The sequence below is a fragment of the Epinephelus fuscoguttatus genome, linkage group LG4 (genome assembly GCF_011397635.1).
Source record: "Epinephelus fuscoguttatus linkage group LG4, E.fuscoguttatus.final_Chr_v1".
Classification (NCBI taxonomy): domain Eukaryota; kingdom Metazoa; phylum Chordata; class Actinopteri; order Perciformes; family Serranidae; genus Epinephelus; species Epinephelus fuscoguttatus.
In genome coordinates this window covers 18,808,682-18,828,208 of record NC_064755.1, presented here as the reverse complement: position 1 = coordinate 18,828,208, position 19,527 = coordinate 18,808,682, and the positions used below count along the sequence as shown (strand labels likewise).

Below are 19,527 nucleotides of genomic sequence, written 5' to 3'. Positions count from 1 at the left end.
CAAATCCTCCTTATTTGGCAAATGTCTGTGTCTCTGTGTTTTTCTGTGACAGTTCTACTGAAGAGAACAAATCTCCTTTTTGGTTACTGTCCATCACTTGCGGCAATTCGTCAAATATGTCTCACATTGTCAGCAACAGCTGTAACTCCTGTTTTTATTTTTATGCTTTCATCACATTTTCCATTTATAGCTTTCTATTTTACAATCAGGGTGCATCCAAATTCTGGCAAGGCATGATTGTACCATACTGTACGTGCCTGTCTCTCAGCATCCTCTCAGGTTTCCCTTTGTTTGGCACAACTCTTTGTGTCCATAATGAGGCAGTCATTAGAGAGAGCCTCTGGGAATCCTGAGGCTAGTGTTGTAGTCTGCATAGGTCTCTTAGATGTGACCAGCTCCACTGCAATTATGTGCTAACAACCCATTATGCTGGGGATTGGTTGTCATAGGGCTGAATCGGGTGATTCCCATTCATCTGGATAATATCTGCAGATAGATTTAGTTTGATGGCATCCAATCCAACCACAACACACTTCACAGACGGAGCTACAGTTGGGCTCTCAATCATACACCAGCGCTCGGCCCCACATGTCTTTTCCTCTCCGCCTCCACATTTAGGTCTCCTCTTTTTTTTCTGTTTAACTGACAGTCTTTCCTCCTTCATTTTTTAAGAGTCTTAACTTTCATGCTATGTTTTCAGTCATGCTATTAAAAGCTGCAACCAAAAGGATTTTGTTACTCCCCTCTCCCAGCCCCCATCTTTTGCCCAAAGCCGCACAGATGAAAGGTCAGCAGAGAAAAGAAGATCATCCATAGTCATGTGAGATTTTCCCGCTGCACGTCGCCGCGACCTCCTCTGTTCAATGAGGGGCTACACACCTACTGTAGACAACACTCATTTCTTTTCTCCTATAGCTGCCTGCTGCATATGAAGCGATGCTACTATCATTAGCAAAGGCGCATCTGTTTAACAGAGCTGGCTATATAGCAGCACGCAGCTTTTGATGGCTGCGGTCCGATCCCCACAGGAGCTCATTAAAACTGCCAGTAAGGCAGGACCACCCCACCCCCTACTACAACCATGGCTATGGTATACCCGCTACATTGCTGAGAGGGGGATGACAGAGGCAGAGGGAGAGGTGGGAGGGGTGAAACGGTAGGAACGCCATATAAAGATAGATGTGTAACAATGTATGGGGGAAGGGGAAGGGAAAAAAGGGGGAGGGTGGAAAAAGAAAGGTGTGGCCGATGAAGGTAAGGATGGAGACAAAGGAATGGAATGGTAAACAGATGAGAAAATAAGAGACGGTGGAGAGACAGGGTTAGAAAAAGGCCAGATTAAAGCAATTAATTGTGAAGCGGAGAAGCGGAGAGGTGAGATGGAGCATGTCGCTACAAATACAGTATATTAAGGGCGTCTGTGTTATCAGGTTATCTGTGGATACGTGAAGAGCTGACATCTGTGTTGGGCAGCTGGCCCTGTGAAATGGGATTAGTGCACAAACCACATTTCATACATCACTAAGCTCACCTGCCACACTCTCAAATTTAAATGTACGTAGATGATACCCTCTTCTCGCTCACATTTGTGTGAGTACAAAATGCAAGACACACACACACATGCACACGTACACACTGTCGTCTGTGGTCATAAATCTTAGCTGGTCCAGTCCCGTGGTTTTCGAGGCGGGGTGAGAGGGTTACAGTGTCACTCAGGATTTGCCAATAAGAGAGCTAAGGAGGATGGATGTTCTCTCACTAATTAAACACTGGAGTCTGTAGGGACTGAGCACAGCCTGCAGCAGCGGCCATGCCCCGCTCTCCTCACACCACCCCGCAGTGATGACAGAAAGGGCATTCCTGCACACACACATAGCTCATTACATCAGCCAGCTAAGCCAAATGACCACACAAACACACTCATACATATACATTTCTCACACATGACTCACCAAGTCATAAAGGCTGCTATTCAATTTAAATTTGTCAGTGGTTATAGGGTACCTATCTCCAAGAAATTATGACTTTAACTGCTGTCTTAATTATGGTGTTGCAGCTGCCTGGATTTTGTTCAGAGACAATTTTCATTTCAAATAATGAAACACTACGTCATGTACTGCATAGGATTCTGAAAGAGGTGGTTAGGGTGGGTGGCGGACATATAAAGTGCACAGAACCTTGAAACCAGAACTTCAGGTTCTTGTCCAGACTCCTGTTAGGTGTAGGCAACAAATACACTTCGGTTAAGGTTGGGGAAAGATCGTGATTTTGAGTGGATAGTGTATTGCAGATTACCTATTTTGGCAGAGAACAACTGAAGTAGGTTGTCAGTGAAGATTTTACTGATACATAACATTTTTGAGAGACGTTAATGAGCAACATTTCCTCGTTATGTTGATAAAAAAACGTAATTTCCTCAGCATTATGTTTCCCTCGAAACGCATTTGCTGCTTCAAAGTAGTCATATTATATAAATGTGGTTAGTTCATGTCTAAAACAAGACAAAGTGGAGGCTCTGTAGGATTACTAAAAATGCTAAAGTCAATAAGGAAAGTCACTTTTTAAGTTTTCAGGCTCATACTTCCTTCTTAGATGTCTTGCTAAAAATGTTCTGTACCCAGTGCAGTTCATTATAGACAAAATATATACAGTAGTAACTGCATACTGTAGCTCTTGCAGCCATATATTGCACCAGCCGCTCTTTATTCAAGCAACAGAAATTCCTAGACATACATGACAACTTATTTCATACCGTATCTCTTGGTGTGAATTATTCTTGTGCTTTTAGGAAATGTACCATATGGTATCTGCTGGCTGGATGGCATGCAATTATCCTGAAACATATGTAGACATGGTCTATACGGTGATGCTATCGTACGCACATTTCTATAGGGTCCCTGTATGTGTTGTGGTTTTTTTTCTGATTGTAACACACTCCTTGTACGTGTATCTGCACTGAAGAAAAACACATCACATCAAAGATGACCAGAATACAATGGGGAAACATATCAGGAAAGCGGGGAAGTGTGAAAGAGCTGACAGTCTCTTACTCTCTCATTCTACAGTATGCATTTCTCTTTCTCATCACACTCTGTCTGTCACCGTCTTCCTTTCCTCTCGGTTTTCCCTCGTCCTTCTCTTTCATGTGTGCATATATGTGACATATCAATGCTGTCACAACATACTGCAGGAACTAAAAGAGTGCCCTCATGTGATATGCATGTCTGACAGACAACACATTTTCAGCAGAGGCCCATATCTGGAACCAGGGTCCTTTTTTTCTCGGCAAAAACCTGGTGTGAGCTTATCTGTTTTAGTGCAGCAAACAGGATTTATACAGATATTATACAATGAATCTACAAAGAGAGATTAAAATATGTGTTTGGTTTGTGATCAGTCACTTTTTTTTACCCTTTTAGAAAAGCAAAACTTGAGCCTGTGCTGTAAGCTACACACTGCAAGCCTGCTTTCCTTTCAGTACCACCTCCCTGACACTGTTCTTTCAGGACCACATCATGTATACACATGAGCCAGGAGCTCTTTTTCTCATATCCTTCAAATGCTGTGAAAATAAAGAGCTAACCGTTGCCTATTACCGACTGCTGTTACACGTGAAAAGCCCCAGAGGGACTCCTGCTGCTCCTCAGCTCATTGTTTTCTTTCCACGTCACTATTCACTGCATACTTTGTCAAACTATGTAAACATTTCTTCAGTCAAACGCAGCACTGGAATGCCATTGAGAGCGAACGCACCCGCTTAGGCTTTTTCCACTGCCTAATTATGACAGCCCGCCTATAGTCACAGTCAATCATGATCAGAACCTCTGGGCGAAAGCATTTTCAACACATTTCCACTGTTTGATCCCAGTCGCAGCCAAATCCCCCAGCGCACACTCATCTTAGCACGCTCAGAGGATGGTAAACCCCCACTTCAGTCGAGATTTAAGGCATACAACACAAATTCCCCGAAATCCTGGTTCGCTGTAATCCTCTACTATTATAAGAGGAGCCAGGATTCCCAGTGATGTCAGGATCCATCTGGATACAAAAGGGATTCTGCACAGTGTGTATAGAGACAGTATAGATCAGAAATAATTCAACCTGACACTAGACTTGGACAATATTTATGATCTTATCTCTTTTTCAGATGTAGGTAGGTAGGGTTGGGCAATATGATGGTATATACCATGCTATGTTATAAATGTGTCCACCGATAGAGATCTGGCAATAACGTTTCCACCATGGGAGCTATTCGGGAAGGGCTATGTAGCAAATCACGAATCCAGCTGCCTCACAAGGTTGTACATACAGAAATCGGTAACACTTAAATGTTCCAAACACACATGGATGGATGGACGGACGGACGGACGGATAGATAGATAGATAGATAGATAGATAGATAGATAGATAGATAGATAGATAGATAGATGCAGCTCCTAATTAACCAGTGCATAATGTGGTGAGCCAAAACCTTCAAACAAAACCCTCACTGTGTTCATCAGCCATTGAGGCAAGCCGCTCTTGGAACACGCCACCCCTACTAGAATAATGGGCCACTTTACAGGCCTCAAAGTTAGTTCACAGAATCTAGAGCTGGGAAACCGCTAGCACAGGGTTCATGGGGAGGAGGGGCAACTTAATTGTTTCCTTCGTTTTTGTTTTTGTAACCCCCCCCCCTCCTCTCTCTCTCCTCTTTTAGTTCTGAAAAGGGGGCTGACAAACATGCAATGAAGGGGATTGTTGTGTGTTCCGCTGGACAAGTGGGTGAGGTAAACAAAACTAGACTGTCGGGTCTATCAGTTGGGCTCGCCGGGATGGGATAGGCTGAGCGGTGGGGGAGCAGCACCCATGCAGAGGGAGGGATTGGTCAGGGATCCACGGAGTAGGAGGGGTGAGGGGACGTTTTTGGGGGTAGAGGGGTTGAGGGGTAAAGGGTCCCGAGGGAGAGAGAGCAAAAGGGGGTTTATTCCGGAAGAAGTGGGAGGCGGACATGGGTGCTGAGGTTACTCCTCAGAGTGTGGGCATTGTATTTGGTGCTGGAGTTCTCATGCATGTCCCGCTTTGGCTCCCCAAAATGTCGGAAAGTGATGGAGCTCTCCGCGATTAAGCGGACAAGTGGCAGCTCTGGTCTGCGCTCCCACAGCTCGGGCTATTTACATACTCAAGAGGAACATTAATGCCGGCCGATCCCCCAGAGTTGAACAAAGAGGCACACAAACCTGCCTCAGAGGCCCATTACGCACTTAATTGAGGATTTGTGGAATAGTAAAAAGGGGTAAAGGAAGAGGAAGGTGGGTGAGGTGGGGAGGGGTAGTGGGTGAAGTGGGCAATGACACCAGTTTTTACTCAGATTAACTTTTTTTACATTGGTTTTTTTTTTCTGTCCGACTTCGGCTAATGGCAGGGGGATCAAATGTGAAAATGATATCTCGCAACATCTTTGTCACCATATGGAAACTCTAAGCATCATCAAATCCTCTTCCTCTTTATTCCCCATTTGCTGATCCTCCCATTATCCTCATTATGAAACTGTCATGAAAGCTTTACTCTAGAAAGGAAGGCTATATGAAGGGTGAGGCAGCTAACTCCTACAGGAGACAATTATTTTTTTCAAACAACTCAAAACAAGTTAAAAAGAAACATTTGTAAAATAATAAATATCCCTTAAATGTTAAGGAAAAGTGAACTAGCTTTCTGATTTATTGACTTATATTAAGATATTAAGGTTGAGGGAGCAATGGCAAAAATCAAAAGTAGCTCCACGTGATGACCAATGTGAATCTGTCAGACTGCATCTTGTGACAGTCAGATGAAGTCTTATTTGTTTTGAACGAATCTCTTAATGCGCTTTAATTATGACTCTTTTGTTGCAGCACAATGGGCCGATTGTTCTCAACGGCATGGTCGCTGGTGCCAAGTGGAAAAAAAAAAAAAAACAAGACCCCACCTCCCCCCTGCTCCGTGTTCAGCCCCTCGTCCCTTTTCCAATCACTCCCAGAGCAATTTCGTGACTCCCCTTGCTGACCTGAATTCCAATGTAGCAGGTGCCAATGGGATGTGGGTGGTTGGAGGGCAGTTTTACAGGAAGGAGGAGGACAGTGGCCGTGGCGATGGGGTGGGTGAGATGAGGCCTTCACTGTACCACAGTAAACACCGACTCAATCCCCTCCGGGGCCCCACGCCCAGTATGTAAATGCTAATGTGCTAATGTGATATTAATTGTGTCGAGTCCTTTTGAGAGGAAGAAATGAAAACCACTGATTGAATCATTTAAATTGGAGCAGGAACAGACCGCGATTAACCAGATCAAGTGAGTCCACGTGTGAGAGGAAGTTATTTGTGTGTTAAAGGATATTTGCCAAACTCTCTTATCTTACACGTGGCAGGTATGGCATTTGTTCAACCTGTGAACTTGATAGAATAATAATACACATGTGGGACACTTGGACCATGACTTTTGACCTGTGTCCACCAGATGAGACCAAACGAAAAATTCCCACACAGTCTTTGAACTGGCTGCAGAGCCTCTTATATCTCAAATTCACTTTTACACAGAATGCTATAAAGTACTAGAAAGTTGAAACAATATTTAGTTAAAATTAAATTCATTTCAGAATCAGATATTTTAATAAAACAACCAATATAAAACAAATTGATTGCAAAGCTCAAATAATAGAAAACTTTATGTAGATTTCGGTTTTGGCTTATTTTCTTAGCTTTCTTTCTTGTTTGATTTCGTGATTGTTAAAATAAAATGCTGTGTTGTGTGTGCTCAACAAAGCAAGTTCCTGACAGCACCAATAAAGTAAACTAAACTTGACTAAATCTTCATCTGTATTCAACATATTTTTTCCCACATGCCCAACACATGTTTCCACTTTTGGAGGATACATTCTGTCTCTTAAACAGACTATATGGGCAGTTTAATGATCGCTGCCCTCTCATAGCGAAACCAAAGAAATGCCTCGACCATAGCTAGTGGAGATCTATCGTTTAGCCGCCCAGCAGCAGACTCGCTGGTGAATGCCTCTGTTTCTGTTCCTGTGCAGTCATACAGAAGTGAAGGGAGCCAGGCTCTTTGTTTTGTCAACCCATGGGAAAGGCCTCGCTCTGTTCTGCTCTCTGAGAACCGAAACACTGATTCTATAGGCAAGACTAAAAAAGGAACGAAAAAAAAGAGCATGTATCCCACATATCAGGAAGATTCACATCAGGAATAAAGTGACGAGGAGGAGATGAATCGCAATTCAAGGCCCTGAAAAGCAAGAGAGCGGGCAAACAGGGAAAATCAAGTGCAGAGACAAATGAAACTGGATGATATTTGGGCAATTAGGAAGGGCTGAAATGAAAGAAACAGCTAAGGGGAGAGAAAGAGGAGTATTGAGAAAGCGAGAAAAAGAGAGACAGAGATAGACGAGCATGAGGGTGGTAAAGAGTGAAAAGAGGAGCTGGATGGTACTTTGGCAGCTTCAGCGTGTTCCCAGGAGGATTACTCAAGCACTAGATGCCACAGACTGCCAGCAAGACCACAGAGGAGCACCATGAATGGAGACCCACAGCCACACACACACACACACACACACACACACACACACACATCTCTGGGGATGTCTGAATCCCGGTGTCTATTTCACCTGTTTCCTCTCCTCCCTCTTTTTTATTTCCAGCTCTACTGTCCTTTTCTCTTCCTCTTTCTTTCATTCCTTTAATTTTCCCAGCTTGTTCCCCCTCCTCCGTTTTCTCACTCTCTATCTTTATCACTTTTTCTCACTCTCTCCGCAGCTTTTCCAAGCAGAAGCAGCAGCGAGAGAGAGAGAGAGAGGTTTGACTTGGCTAGCCACAGACAGGTAACATATGCTCCATCTTCAGGCTGCGTGTGCAGCCCTTTTTATGTCCTCGTGCATGGGCAGCGCTGAGGAAATGTTTTCGGGAGGGGGACAACCCCACCGTCCACACTGCTTAGTCACTCCATCATTTGGCCATTTATCTCCCCTCCACCAAAGAAAGAGTTCTATATTTTACTGTCTGTCCTCCCCTTTTTTCTCCTTCTGTCACTCCCACATATTAAAGCCACTCTCCCACTCTATCTCACACTTCTGGCAGTGTAAAATCTCAGTTTGTCTGGCAGAAACTGAAGCGTTTCCACATTGTTCTTGGGTTTTATTGTTTTTCTCAGGCGCTAAACTGCACTGAAGGACATTATGGTGGAGCACTGCACAAAATACGAAGGCAGCAAAAGGAAAATAGGCCAGCACTGCCTGCTGCCTGCTTGTTTTCTGTGTTGTCAGGCGTTACATAAAAATATAACTAATTCTGGCTGTGAGAACAAGACCATAGCATCCCATTCTACCCACTGCATATGAACATCCTATAGGATTCAATTAATCTTTCAGCTTACTCTGCGGTGTCAGTGCAGTTTTCTTGTCCTCAGTTCATGCCTGCTTACTGGTGATGGCTCATTTGCCATCTGGTCAAACCATTCCCAGTCTACAGACAAATCCACCCAGTAGATTCTCCTCTTATTAATTCTCAAGCACAGCCGGCTACTTAAATCAATCCATAAAACGGTTCAGATTGATTAGTAAAAATTTAATTCCCACAGTTAAAGCAGAGTCAATGAAGAAGCTATCACTTAGCATATTGATTTCTTTTTTTTTTTTTTTACTGGTGTGCTGTTACTTCCTTTTCCTTTCTGTATTATCTAACCAAGCCTCTCATATCTCCACAACCCCCTCCCCCAACCTGTGTGTGTGTGTGTGTGTGTGTGCCTCATAGTAGAACAGCCCATATTAAACACAACTAACAAACCCACATGTTCACACAAACACCCACTCTGCCCTGTGCACCCCAAGCAATGTCTACCCTAATTAAAGTAACGTCCTCACAGATGGCAAACATAACAGATTCGGAGAAATATGATTTTGACTGGATCTCTCCCGGGGACAGATCAGCGATGCCGCAGGATTTGTCTGGACGTGGGGGAGTGAATGAGTGAATGAGTGAGTGCCTCAGTGTGTTGTCTTGTGCGTGTCTGCATGCATGATTACTTGGATGAATTCATGCTCAGAGAATTTTGACACCCTTGTGACTCCATGTTGGACTTACAATCATTAACTGTCAAAGAAAAAACTGCTGAGAAACACAGCTTAATATGAATATCACACAATGAATGTAATTTTTTGTCCACCAGTGGCCATATCCAAGAGGTGTTTCCTTAATGAGGCAGAATTCCATATGATGCAGCCTTTATTTTGATTCCTGCAGCCTTTCCAAACAACAATAATTGCATAAAATAAAAGGAATAATAAACAGAATATGTTTCCTAGAGCAGCATATGGAAACCATTAACATCCAGGAAATCATTTGTTTTCTATTATTTTCCGACAGACACAGGTAAAAAGGATTAATGGAGCACTCCAAGATAAAAGTCTCTGCATAAATTCACTTACACTAATGATCTCCTCTGTAAACAAATGCTAAATATGTGCATAATGTGCCCAAACAGACTTCCATGGATGTGAATTCTCACTTATGTGAACTGGTTGTTATGGCTGCATGTGCAGAACGCAACACACTCGCACATGGTAAACACATACCTTCACTTATTAAATAAAAAGAAAATCCACCCCCCACAGATTCAGGACATGCATGTATATATTAAATGACTCATCCTGCCTTTCAGCATGTGTGAGCTCGCCTTGAATGTCTGTTGTGCTCATTCATGTAAGGCAGCAAATGCCACAGTACAGTAGTTTAGAGAGCGTCCTCCGGGGAAAGGACAAAACGCATTAGCTGCATGGACACTTTCCTTTACAGATTCTCCCGGCAATTACACTGAAGGCCGAGGCTTCTTCAGATCACCCAATGCACAAAATGCACATGGTACAGACAGTTCCTCTCAGCACGACCACCAGTGGAAGATAACGTGTCCATCACAGTTAGCGTCCAATAGATACAATTATCTCAAGGCCCAAGGAGAGAAAGGAGAGGGAGAGGGAGAGACTTAGACGTTGAACATCTCACTTAAAAACCACCAGTACAAACAAAGTGGGAAAAAGTAAACCTATGAATCAACCTGCCTCAGACGCCTTCGCTCATATATTTACACATGCACACACCCACAACCACCCACTGAAACCAACCCTCCAGGTTCCCAACAAAACACTGTTTACTATATACGTACATATACACCAAACCAGTCCATGCCAGCACTCTGACCATGTGCAATTAGCAATACAAAAAACATAACACACACACACCAGTATCACACGATGCAAACCCTTTAAGTTTAGCATATAATATATAATATATAATATATATAATATATATAGCATGTTCTGCCCTGTTGCATTCAGAAACCAGCCTCCTGAGCAACATATCTGGCTCAACAGGTCCGCTGCCTCTCACCTGGTTATTCCTAGCAAGCCACGTGGCCAGTTGGGCCTGACCAAACAGGAAATTTTGCAGCAAGCATAATACCCTCTTTCTGAATGAGTACATGAGCACACAGGCTCAGAGCACATTCAATAGGCCTACATCCAGCATAGGTGCAACTGAGAGGGAGGGAGAAGGAGGGAGGGTGGGAAGGGAGGAAGGGAGGGACCACCTCCTCTCCAGGTCTCATGCATCAACATGCAGCTGACAGACTCATCCACAAACACAACCTGTACACGTTTTTAAGTGACAGGCCAAGAGTAATGCTAAAGGCGATCAACTGAGGGTGCCAAGGGAGTTGGTTTCCATGGTGACATTGGTGGTGCTACTGGAAAATTGTGTGTCGGTAGTGCAAGTGTAGGTTGTGTGTGTGTGTTTGTGTGTGTGTGATCGCGTTTTAATATGAAATGGGGAAAGGGCTGCAGCGATTGGCTCAGGAGGTGGGTGGCGATAGTAAGGTAATAGGCATTCCGTTTTGTTTCCTTCCAGGAGCGTTTCTCCCTCGGTGTGTGCAAAAAATAAAACTGCTGATGTTTAGTGCTTTCACCGTGGAAAAAAAAATAATAAAGCAAAACCACAGCGAGCACTGTGCAACTGCAATATGCTACAAGCATTTTCAAGGAGAGACGCACTATAGAAAACAGTGCAAATCACAATGTGTGCGCTTTCCTATATCAGATAAAGCAGGTTCACAAATTGTGTATGTATTAGTGAGTCTATAAGAGCAGGACAAAACATATAGGTGACACCAGAGATAGGTTGTGAACTCAGCCTTTAACTTGTTGACTGATTATCAAATTACATAACGCAGAAGCGCAAAAGTCTTATATACAGTCGCACCTGGTGTCCATCCAAGATTTATTGCACTTAGAAAGTTGCCACAAGGTCATTATAAAAGGATATAACTATATATGAAGTAGAATAACTTGTTTGAATTCCATGCAAAGCAACTTCCTTTTCTTTGGAAACATCCAACAGGAAAACGTTGCGCGTTTGGCTGGAGGAAGGCGAGGGCAGCCCCTTTGGTTCAGTTAGTACAAGGCTGCTTTTTGGCACGAGTAAACACGCGATTTGAGGGGAGAAAAAAATGTTTGTCACAGAGGTTATATCTACAGCTGTGACACCAGAGTGTTGCCTCCGGCTGATGTCAAGCGCGCAGCTCGTTTGCGTTTTGATTGTTCCCTGCGATGCAACTGTAACTGTCAGGGAATAAAGGTTAACTTGGGTAACGTGGATACGACAAAATCAATTCCACTTTTATTTGATGCATGCACGTCTGAGGTAGTAAGAGAGGTGTGAGTAAATGCAGCTCTGCACTGTGATGATTACTGTTGGAGGTCTGCTGCGCTCCGGGACTATTCGCTGCAGGTTGGATTAATCCGTGAGAATATGAATGTTTCACAAAGCAATAAAGTCACTTGTTATTTAAGGGAGATTTGCAAACTGCTGTTTTATGTATTCTTTAATGGTTTACCTACAAACATGCACCCCCAATGCACCTGCAGTGATTTATCGATTAAGGCAATAATTTTAATTTGCCTGTGATGATAAAAAACAAATTAAGCTGCAAGACAACCAAGACAAGCCGTGCATCTCCTCATCACTCACACCACTGCGCGTTTATGGACCCTGTTTGCAAGCTGAAATAAAAAAAACAAAAAACAAAAGCAGCATCTTACCTTTGTTGAAAACCACGATGAAAGAAGTTTTTGGTCTTGTCCCCTCGCAGGGTCTTTTCGTATCCGCGTCAGAGGTGGTGAGCCACAGCGAGCCGCAGAGCGCACAGCGGTCCAGGACAGGAGGCGCTTCTTCTCAGACCAAACGGAGGGATTTTCTGTGAGTACAATCCGAGGAGCTGCGCCGCTCAACGTTCCCACTGAATGAGCTCTGCCTCACCTCACTCTTCGGCGCTTTACTCCCCCACCCACCTCCGCCCGTGTCCCCCCTCTTTGTCTCTTCAGCATGGGAATGCCAACTCCCGTTGGTTGAAGATGTAGCCTATAACGTACCCATCTCGCTCTTTTTCTCTCTCTGCCTCTCTCCCTCGGCCACTCTCTCACACACTCTCTCACACACTCACACACACACACACACACACACACACACACACACACACCCTGTTCTGAAAACACAGTCTAAGTTGATGTGAAACCTCCTCATGAGGAGGTGTAATGAAAATAGCTTGATGTCCACCACAGAGAGCGTCCTGATAAAATCATGCATTAACATGCAGAGGGTGCACCGTTGGTTCTCAGAGCCTAACTGCCCCGTTGCCCTTATTGACTTTGATGTTTTTATGACCTTTATTTTGTTGCACTGACCAGAGACTGTGGGCTAAAACTCATTAAAGCCAGTGCCTGATTGATTGCATCCTGCTGTGTCTGTCCAATTTGCTACTGTATATTATGCAAAGCAGGTCATACCTTTTATGCCATTCAACTGAAGATCCTCCAAGTTGCACAACTTAAACTGAAGCACACATTTCTTTGACAATAATTAATATATTCTTGCTTCCAATGTAAATCTTGGGGACATTTTTGAGTCATGTTTGGTTAGTATGTAGCCCATACTCGTTTGGTAATACTCCTTTTATGCTTCACTTATGACACAAGATGTGGCACGTCTTGTGGTCTGCCTGTGTGGAGTCAATGGTGAGGTTGAGCACAAACAAGAGGGCAGCAGGGAACAATCAAAGGAATGAAATGGGAATAAAACTTTGGAAACATTACTGCAATGTGTCTGTGATTCATGTATCATGAAAATGCATCGTATTAGGGTTAATATTGCTTTATTTGATGCTGATTATTTGCCCACTTTATCAATTAATTGTTTTGCACACTAAATGTCAGTAATCTGTGGAAAAAATGTATAATTTTAGCTTGATAAATGACTGAAATGATGAACTGATGATCAAAATAGTGGCTGATGTAACCTGTTTGACATTTATAAGATGGTGGAAGACCCTTGTTTGAAGCAACAGAGACATAAAGCAAGGCACATTTCAGCAGCAAGACAAAGTGTAGAAGAAAAATATTATAAAAGTACATTTATAGTTCAATGGTGTTCATTACGTCTTTAGTTTCTGATAATGACTTCAGTTGTTCTTTTATGTCATACATGTTAGCGTGTTCACATATCTTGACATGTTTCGGCAGAAACTGCCGCCTTCTTCAGAAGTGTATCAGTGACACTTCTAGGAAGGTGGCAATTTCTGCCGAAACATGTCCAGGTATGTGAACACACTAACATGTATGACATAAAAGAACAACTAAAGTCATTAACATTTAAATATATTTAAAAACAGTCAACAAAAAGACAAGAAAAAAATGAAAATAAAAATGAGCTAAAAGAGAACAAGGTGTAAAATACTAGAAAAGTTAAACAGTGGAGTTTAAGGAATTACTTATTATTTGATTAAATAAAAGGCAGCTGCAAACAGAAAAGTCTTCACCCTTGATTTAAAAGAACCAAGAGTTGCAGCAGACCTGCATTTTTCTGGAGGTTTGTTCCCAATATGTTGTGCATAAAAACTGAACGCTGTTTCTCCATGTTTAGTTTCGACCCTGGGGACAGAGAGCAGACCTGTCCCAGATGACCTGAGAGGCCTGGATGGTGCATAATATAGCAGAAAATCAGGAATGTATCATGGCCCTAAACCATTCAGTGCCTTACAAACAGACAGTTGTATTTTTACATCAACTCATGGGCAGACAGGAAGCCAGCATAAAGACCTCAGAACTGTGAGTGACATGATCCACTTTCTTAGTTTTAGTGAGGCCTCGAGCAGCAGCTGTCTGATTGATTTTTTTTGGGGGGGAGACCTGTAAAGACACCGTCACAGTTGTCGAATCTACTGAAGATACATACATAGATAAGTTTTTCCAAATCCTCCAGAGTCTTAAAGGACAACTTAGGTATTTTTCAACCTGGGCCCTATTTCCCCATGTGTATGTGTGCGTATGATTCATGGGTACAACTTGTTTTAAAATCGGTTCAGTATTGAGGGAGGCGGATGCAGCCGGCAGCCGCGAAACAAGCTAAAACGGTAACGGGGGCAAATGCGTCCCGTATAAGTTTGCACATTAAAAGTGCTTTTTTTCGCCACTGACCGGTTCAGATCGCCTGTGCTATCTCTGTAAATAGCATGCTAAGTGTTTCAAACATTGTTTTGTAACATTACCTCCACTGTGTCTGTGGCTCTCTCTACTGGTGGGACAGCCGTTTTCTTGAGGAAGAGGTGTTTCGGGATTGGATGTCTTCTCTTCTTTGGCTGGCAGTAGTCATCTTGGGAGAAGTGAGCACTGCAGACCTGATGGTCTGCAAGGCACAGTGTCTGGACAGGAGTGTTAGCATCCATTTGTAGCACAACTAGCCACAACTTCAGCATCTCGCCGTCCGACAAAGGCAGCCTGTGAAAGCTGTACGGGGTGTTGCACGACATCTTGTTCTTGCAATTCGGATAAGCACAAACACGAACCATTGTTTTCAATTGATGCAATAAAACTCTCAACTGTACTCCGGGACAACCAGCGCCACTCGGACCGCTGCTCAGCATGGCTCCTCTGTTTTCTTCCGGCAACAAGCAAAGCTCTCTCGAGATCACAGCCGGGAGGAGGTGAAGGGTCAGGGAAACGCTTAGTATGCTATCTACAGAGATAGCACTGGCGATCTGAACCAGTCAGTGGCGATAAAAAGCACTTTTAATGCACAAACTTATACAGGACGCATTTGCCCCTGTTACCATTTTAGCTGGCTGCATCCACCTCCCTCAATACTGAACCAATTTTAGAACGAGTTATACCTATGAATCATACGCACATATACACATGGGGAAATAGGGCCCAGGTTGAAAAATACCGAAGTTATCCTTTAAGTCAGTTCATTCTTGACATATTCTTAAGGCGATAATAGGCTGACTTTAAATTGTCTTGATGTGGCTGTTGAAATTCAGCTCTGAATCCATGACTACGCCAAGATTTCTGGTTTGGTTAGTGGTTTTTAACATCACCAACTGAAGCTGAGTGCTGGCTTTTAATCTTTCCTCTGTGGCTCCAACAACAGTTACCTTAGTTTTGACTTTGTTTGACTGAAGAAAATTCTGGCACATCCAAATGGTGATTTGCTTGTGTTGGAGCATAGTCCCTGATGATATGTTCATACAAATTTGTGTCATCTGCGTAATTATGGTAACTTTTTTTCCCCAATCTGAGCCGAGGGAAGCATGTAGATCTCTAGCATAAGAGGCCCCAGAACAGAGCCTTGGGGAACTCCGCATGACATTTTTATCTGCTCAGAATTTTAAGTACAGTAGGCCTACCTATAGAAACAAAGTAGTGTCTTAAAGTAGTATTTCAACTAGTTAAGTACTGTGCCTGAAAGTCCCACCCAGTTTTTCAGTTGGTCCAGGAATATATTGTGGTTGATCGTGTCAAATGCAGCACTGGGATCCAGCAATACTAATACAAAAGAAAAGATGCAAGATGCAAACACTTTTAATATTGGTGCTAGATGACCAGAGAAATCAGGGGAAATGGACTGTGGCATTTGCTTTTGCACAAGAGGTACAAAGCTTACAACTACCACTGCGCCACACCGAACTAATAAACGCTTCCACTGTGAGTGACATAATGTGAGCCATTCTTTTTTGACACAACAAACAATATGGCAGCCAACTGATAACAAAAGATCTTGACTTAAAGGTAAACAGTAAACTGAAAACAAATTAGGTGAAAAATGGGCAATGCAGTAACAGAATGTTGGTTTATATTTGATCAGCACTGTTGAGTTTTTAGTATTTTCAGCCACAGTGTACAATACAGGAAACAGTATGACGCCTACTTCCTGTTCACAAATTCTCATATTAAAGCCAAACAGTGCACTTAAATATCTTGGTGAAGACATTTAAAGCAAAAAAAATAGGCAGTACAGTAACAGATCTATGTTTGAGAGAAACGGGGAGAGGGGTGGCTCACTCTTGATCTACGTCTATACTCTGTGTCCGTGGTGGCGGGCATACAAAAATATGGAAACTCCATCTGTAGTTTGGGCAACAGCCCCAGAGCAATCGAAAACCTGCTAGATGATGTAAAATGCATCATTCGACAGATCTGAGCTGGGAGATGAGCAGGGAGATCTGCTCGCTAGTGAGATGGAGGGACATTTATCACAGTTCATTTACACATACTGCCCACATTGTTATGATACAAAGCTGCTTGAAAATCTGCAAAGTATTCCTTTGACAAGAGCAAGCTCATTGTTGTGGTGTGGTTGAAAACCTGACAACATCAAAACAAGTGTCAAGAAGTGTTTCAGCTGTTGAAAAACAGATTTCTCGATGATTTAACTTAAAAATAAGATGTTTGATATGGGCCTATTGTTCTTTTTTAAGAGTGACAGCAGTTTTCAGAGAGAGGAGTGACATGTTTACAGTAGAAGGTCTGAGGCCATGTAATTTTAAACATTTTTGAAAATGTCCATTGGCAGGATATCAAGGTAGCATGAGGAGATGTTGTATAATGTCCTCCAGGTTTTTATATTCCATCGGATAAAATTGTGTCATGGTATATGAATTGCTTTTAGATTAACACAGTGACAACACATATCCTAAATCTGAAATGGAGCCTGTCTAATTCTCTAAATGTTGTCAGAGAAGGAGGCAAATTCACTGCAGGCCCAGATAGATGTTCAGAAGCTACTCACACAGGAGGGTTTGTTTACTTGTTGACAGCATCAAACAATGCATATGCATTATGATTGTTATTGGCAATGATGTCGGAGAAGAAGGACCACCTTGAATTTCTCGGTTCCAAAACATAAATGTGAAGTCTGTCTTTATATATATTCATAATGAACCTCAAGATTTGTTATTTTCCTGTTATTTTCAAGACATCTTTTTTTCTGTTCTTATCAGTGCTGAATTTCTCCATGGAGATCTTTTCTCACCAGAGACAGCCTTCACCTTAGTGGGTGCAATGGCATTAATATTATTTATAATTTTAGAACTGAAATTATCCACAGATCACTGACTGAGACCCGAGAGTGAGGAGGATGTGGAAGAGAAGACCAAATAAGTGTTTCACTGGTTGTGTGCACAGAGATAGTGTTCTTAAAGAATGATCCCATCCTTAAAATGTACAGACCTTTGGAGATAATTAAGTTCATAGTGTGCTCCTTATATTGTGTATGCACTCCATACCATGCTGAGTTAGTCCATAGTTAACAAGAACCAACAAGTCCTCCAATCCATACAGCTGCATAGGACGTATGTTCTTATCCTCCACTGCGACCCACAGGAGTGTTTGCCCAAATTAGCAAACCTACCAGTGGACAACACAATAGTTCATATACAACAACATGTGATCAATGTTGTGAAACGGCCGCAGTTGCACGAAAAGTAAGTGGTTCGGTTTAGGTAACAAAATCTCAAGGTTAGGTTTAGAAAAGACATCATGGTTTGGTTTAAAGAAGTATGTTTGTTTTATCTCACACAGGCTCCACCCTCTACTGGACTCTATGGGTAAGGAGGAGGACATATTTGCCCACTGAAATCTGCATAAACTTAGCCGGCCACCCAGAACATGCTTACTTGAATACATACGGACCATACAGTATATAAAGGAGTACCACAATGTGGTCCATCATCCTGTTTCTCTTCAGCAACAGCAAATGCCCACTCATCAGCTCTCACCGTGGATGGAGTCGTCACATACCTTCATCCACGCTTTGGTGCGTACCATGCAGGGAGCAGTGTTCAGCAACCACCATCCTGAAAGGCCTGATGTACACTGGTCAAGTTTAGGCACCGGCAGCAGTGGGATCACTTCAGATGCTTCAACGTGATGCTTTGCTGCCATGAGAGCGAGCATTAGCTTAAGATTGATGACGTCAAGACCCCACTCCAACCACCAACACTCCGGCGCCACATCTGGTCATCCCTGCTTAGACACATGTTCAGTACATTAGCATCCTGCAGGAGTCCACTGCTGACATCTCCAACAGGATTTCTTGCTGTTGATGACCATTTGCAGCAGGCCGTGTTGGACTTCCCCCTGCCACAGTAGGCTCCTGTCACGCCCCCATGGTCATGGAGGAGCTTTTCAGATCGATCTTATTGGTCACTCAGCGCTTCAAACATCTAGAGAAGAAGACATAACAGTTGCCACCTGCCAGTCGCCTATCCACAGTAAGGAGAGAGACAACGAACGTAACGTGACGTAGCTAACATGCCACTAGAGGTTGTCACCCAACACTAAATGTAAACATGGGTCATAATCTCACATCTTTCGTTCCTCTGTCCTGGGCATTTTCAACATCGATGTTAAAATCCCCAACAATATCTACACAGTCAAAGTCAAAATATATTACATACTATAGATAAGTAAGGTCATTAAACACAGCTGCACAGTATTTAGGTGACCTGTCGATATTTAGGAGCAAGGAAAAGAGACTCCTCTGACCAAAGTTCTCCTTCTTCAAGGTTTCTGCCAGCACACATGTTATGTCTTCCTCCAGTTGTGATTGCTCTTGTCTCTTGTCCTTGAGGGAACACTTGGGTTACGCAGAAAGCAAAATAGGTTAGGGGTAAACAATTTTACTCCTGATTTGTTTAGGCAAAGTCCATCAGCCTTAAAAAGATGGCAGCAGTCTCAGAAGAAGTTGAAATTGTCAATAACATGCAGCTGAAAGTGATAAATGCCGGTTAACATCTGAATCTCTCAACTTCCCTGTTCTCCAGCTGCACATTTTGTTGATGGGCACATTTGTTGCTAGTTCTCCCTTTTGCAGCTGTCCACATCTGTGTTACTAAGTATAGGGGTGCTCTGTCTGGATGATAATGTAGGCCAGCCAGTTGCATCACAAATTTCAGGGTGCTGGGCTCATCTTGTTACTTGTCCTCCCATTTCCCAGGGAAATGATTTACTTTAAAATCTCAGATTTGCTTTCTGCACAGACGGTCACACAAGCGTGGTGATGGCGAAACATTTGGATCTTTTATACTCCGTGTGGGTTTCTCTTTGCAACAAATTAATATTCTTCCAAACTGTAGAGGGGGTGTGTATTGACAACTTATGTCTACAGCATGATTTCTCCATT

The 19,527-nt window shown here is 42.9% G+C and overlaps 1 protein-coding gene across 1 annotated transcript in view; it reads right to left on the bottom strand.

The window, feature by feature from the left end:
• Positions 1-12,407, bottom strand: part of slc1a2b (solute carrier family 1 member 2b) — a 33,763-nt gene extending 21,356 nt beyond the window's left edge. The window contains exon 1 of the mRNA XM_049574553.1: positions 12,114-12,407. The gene's annotated coding sequence lies outside the window, so the exon portion shown is untranslated. The remainder of the gene's footprint in view (positions 1-12,113) is intronic.
• Between the last annotated feature and the right edge of the window lie 7,120 nt (positions 12,408-19,527).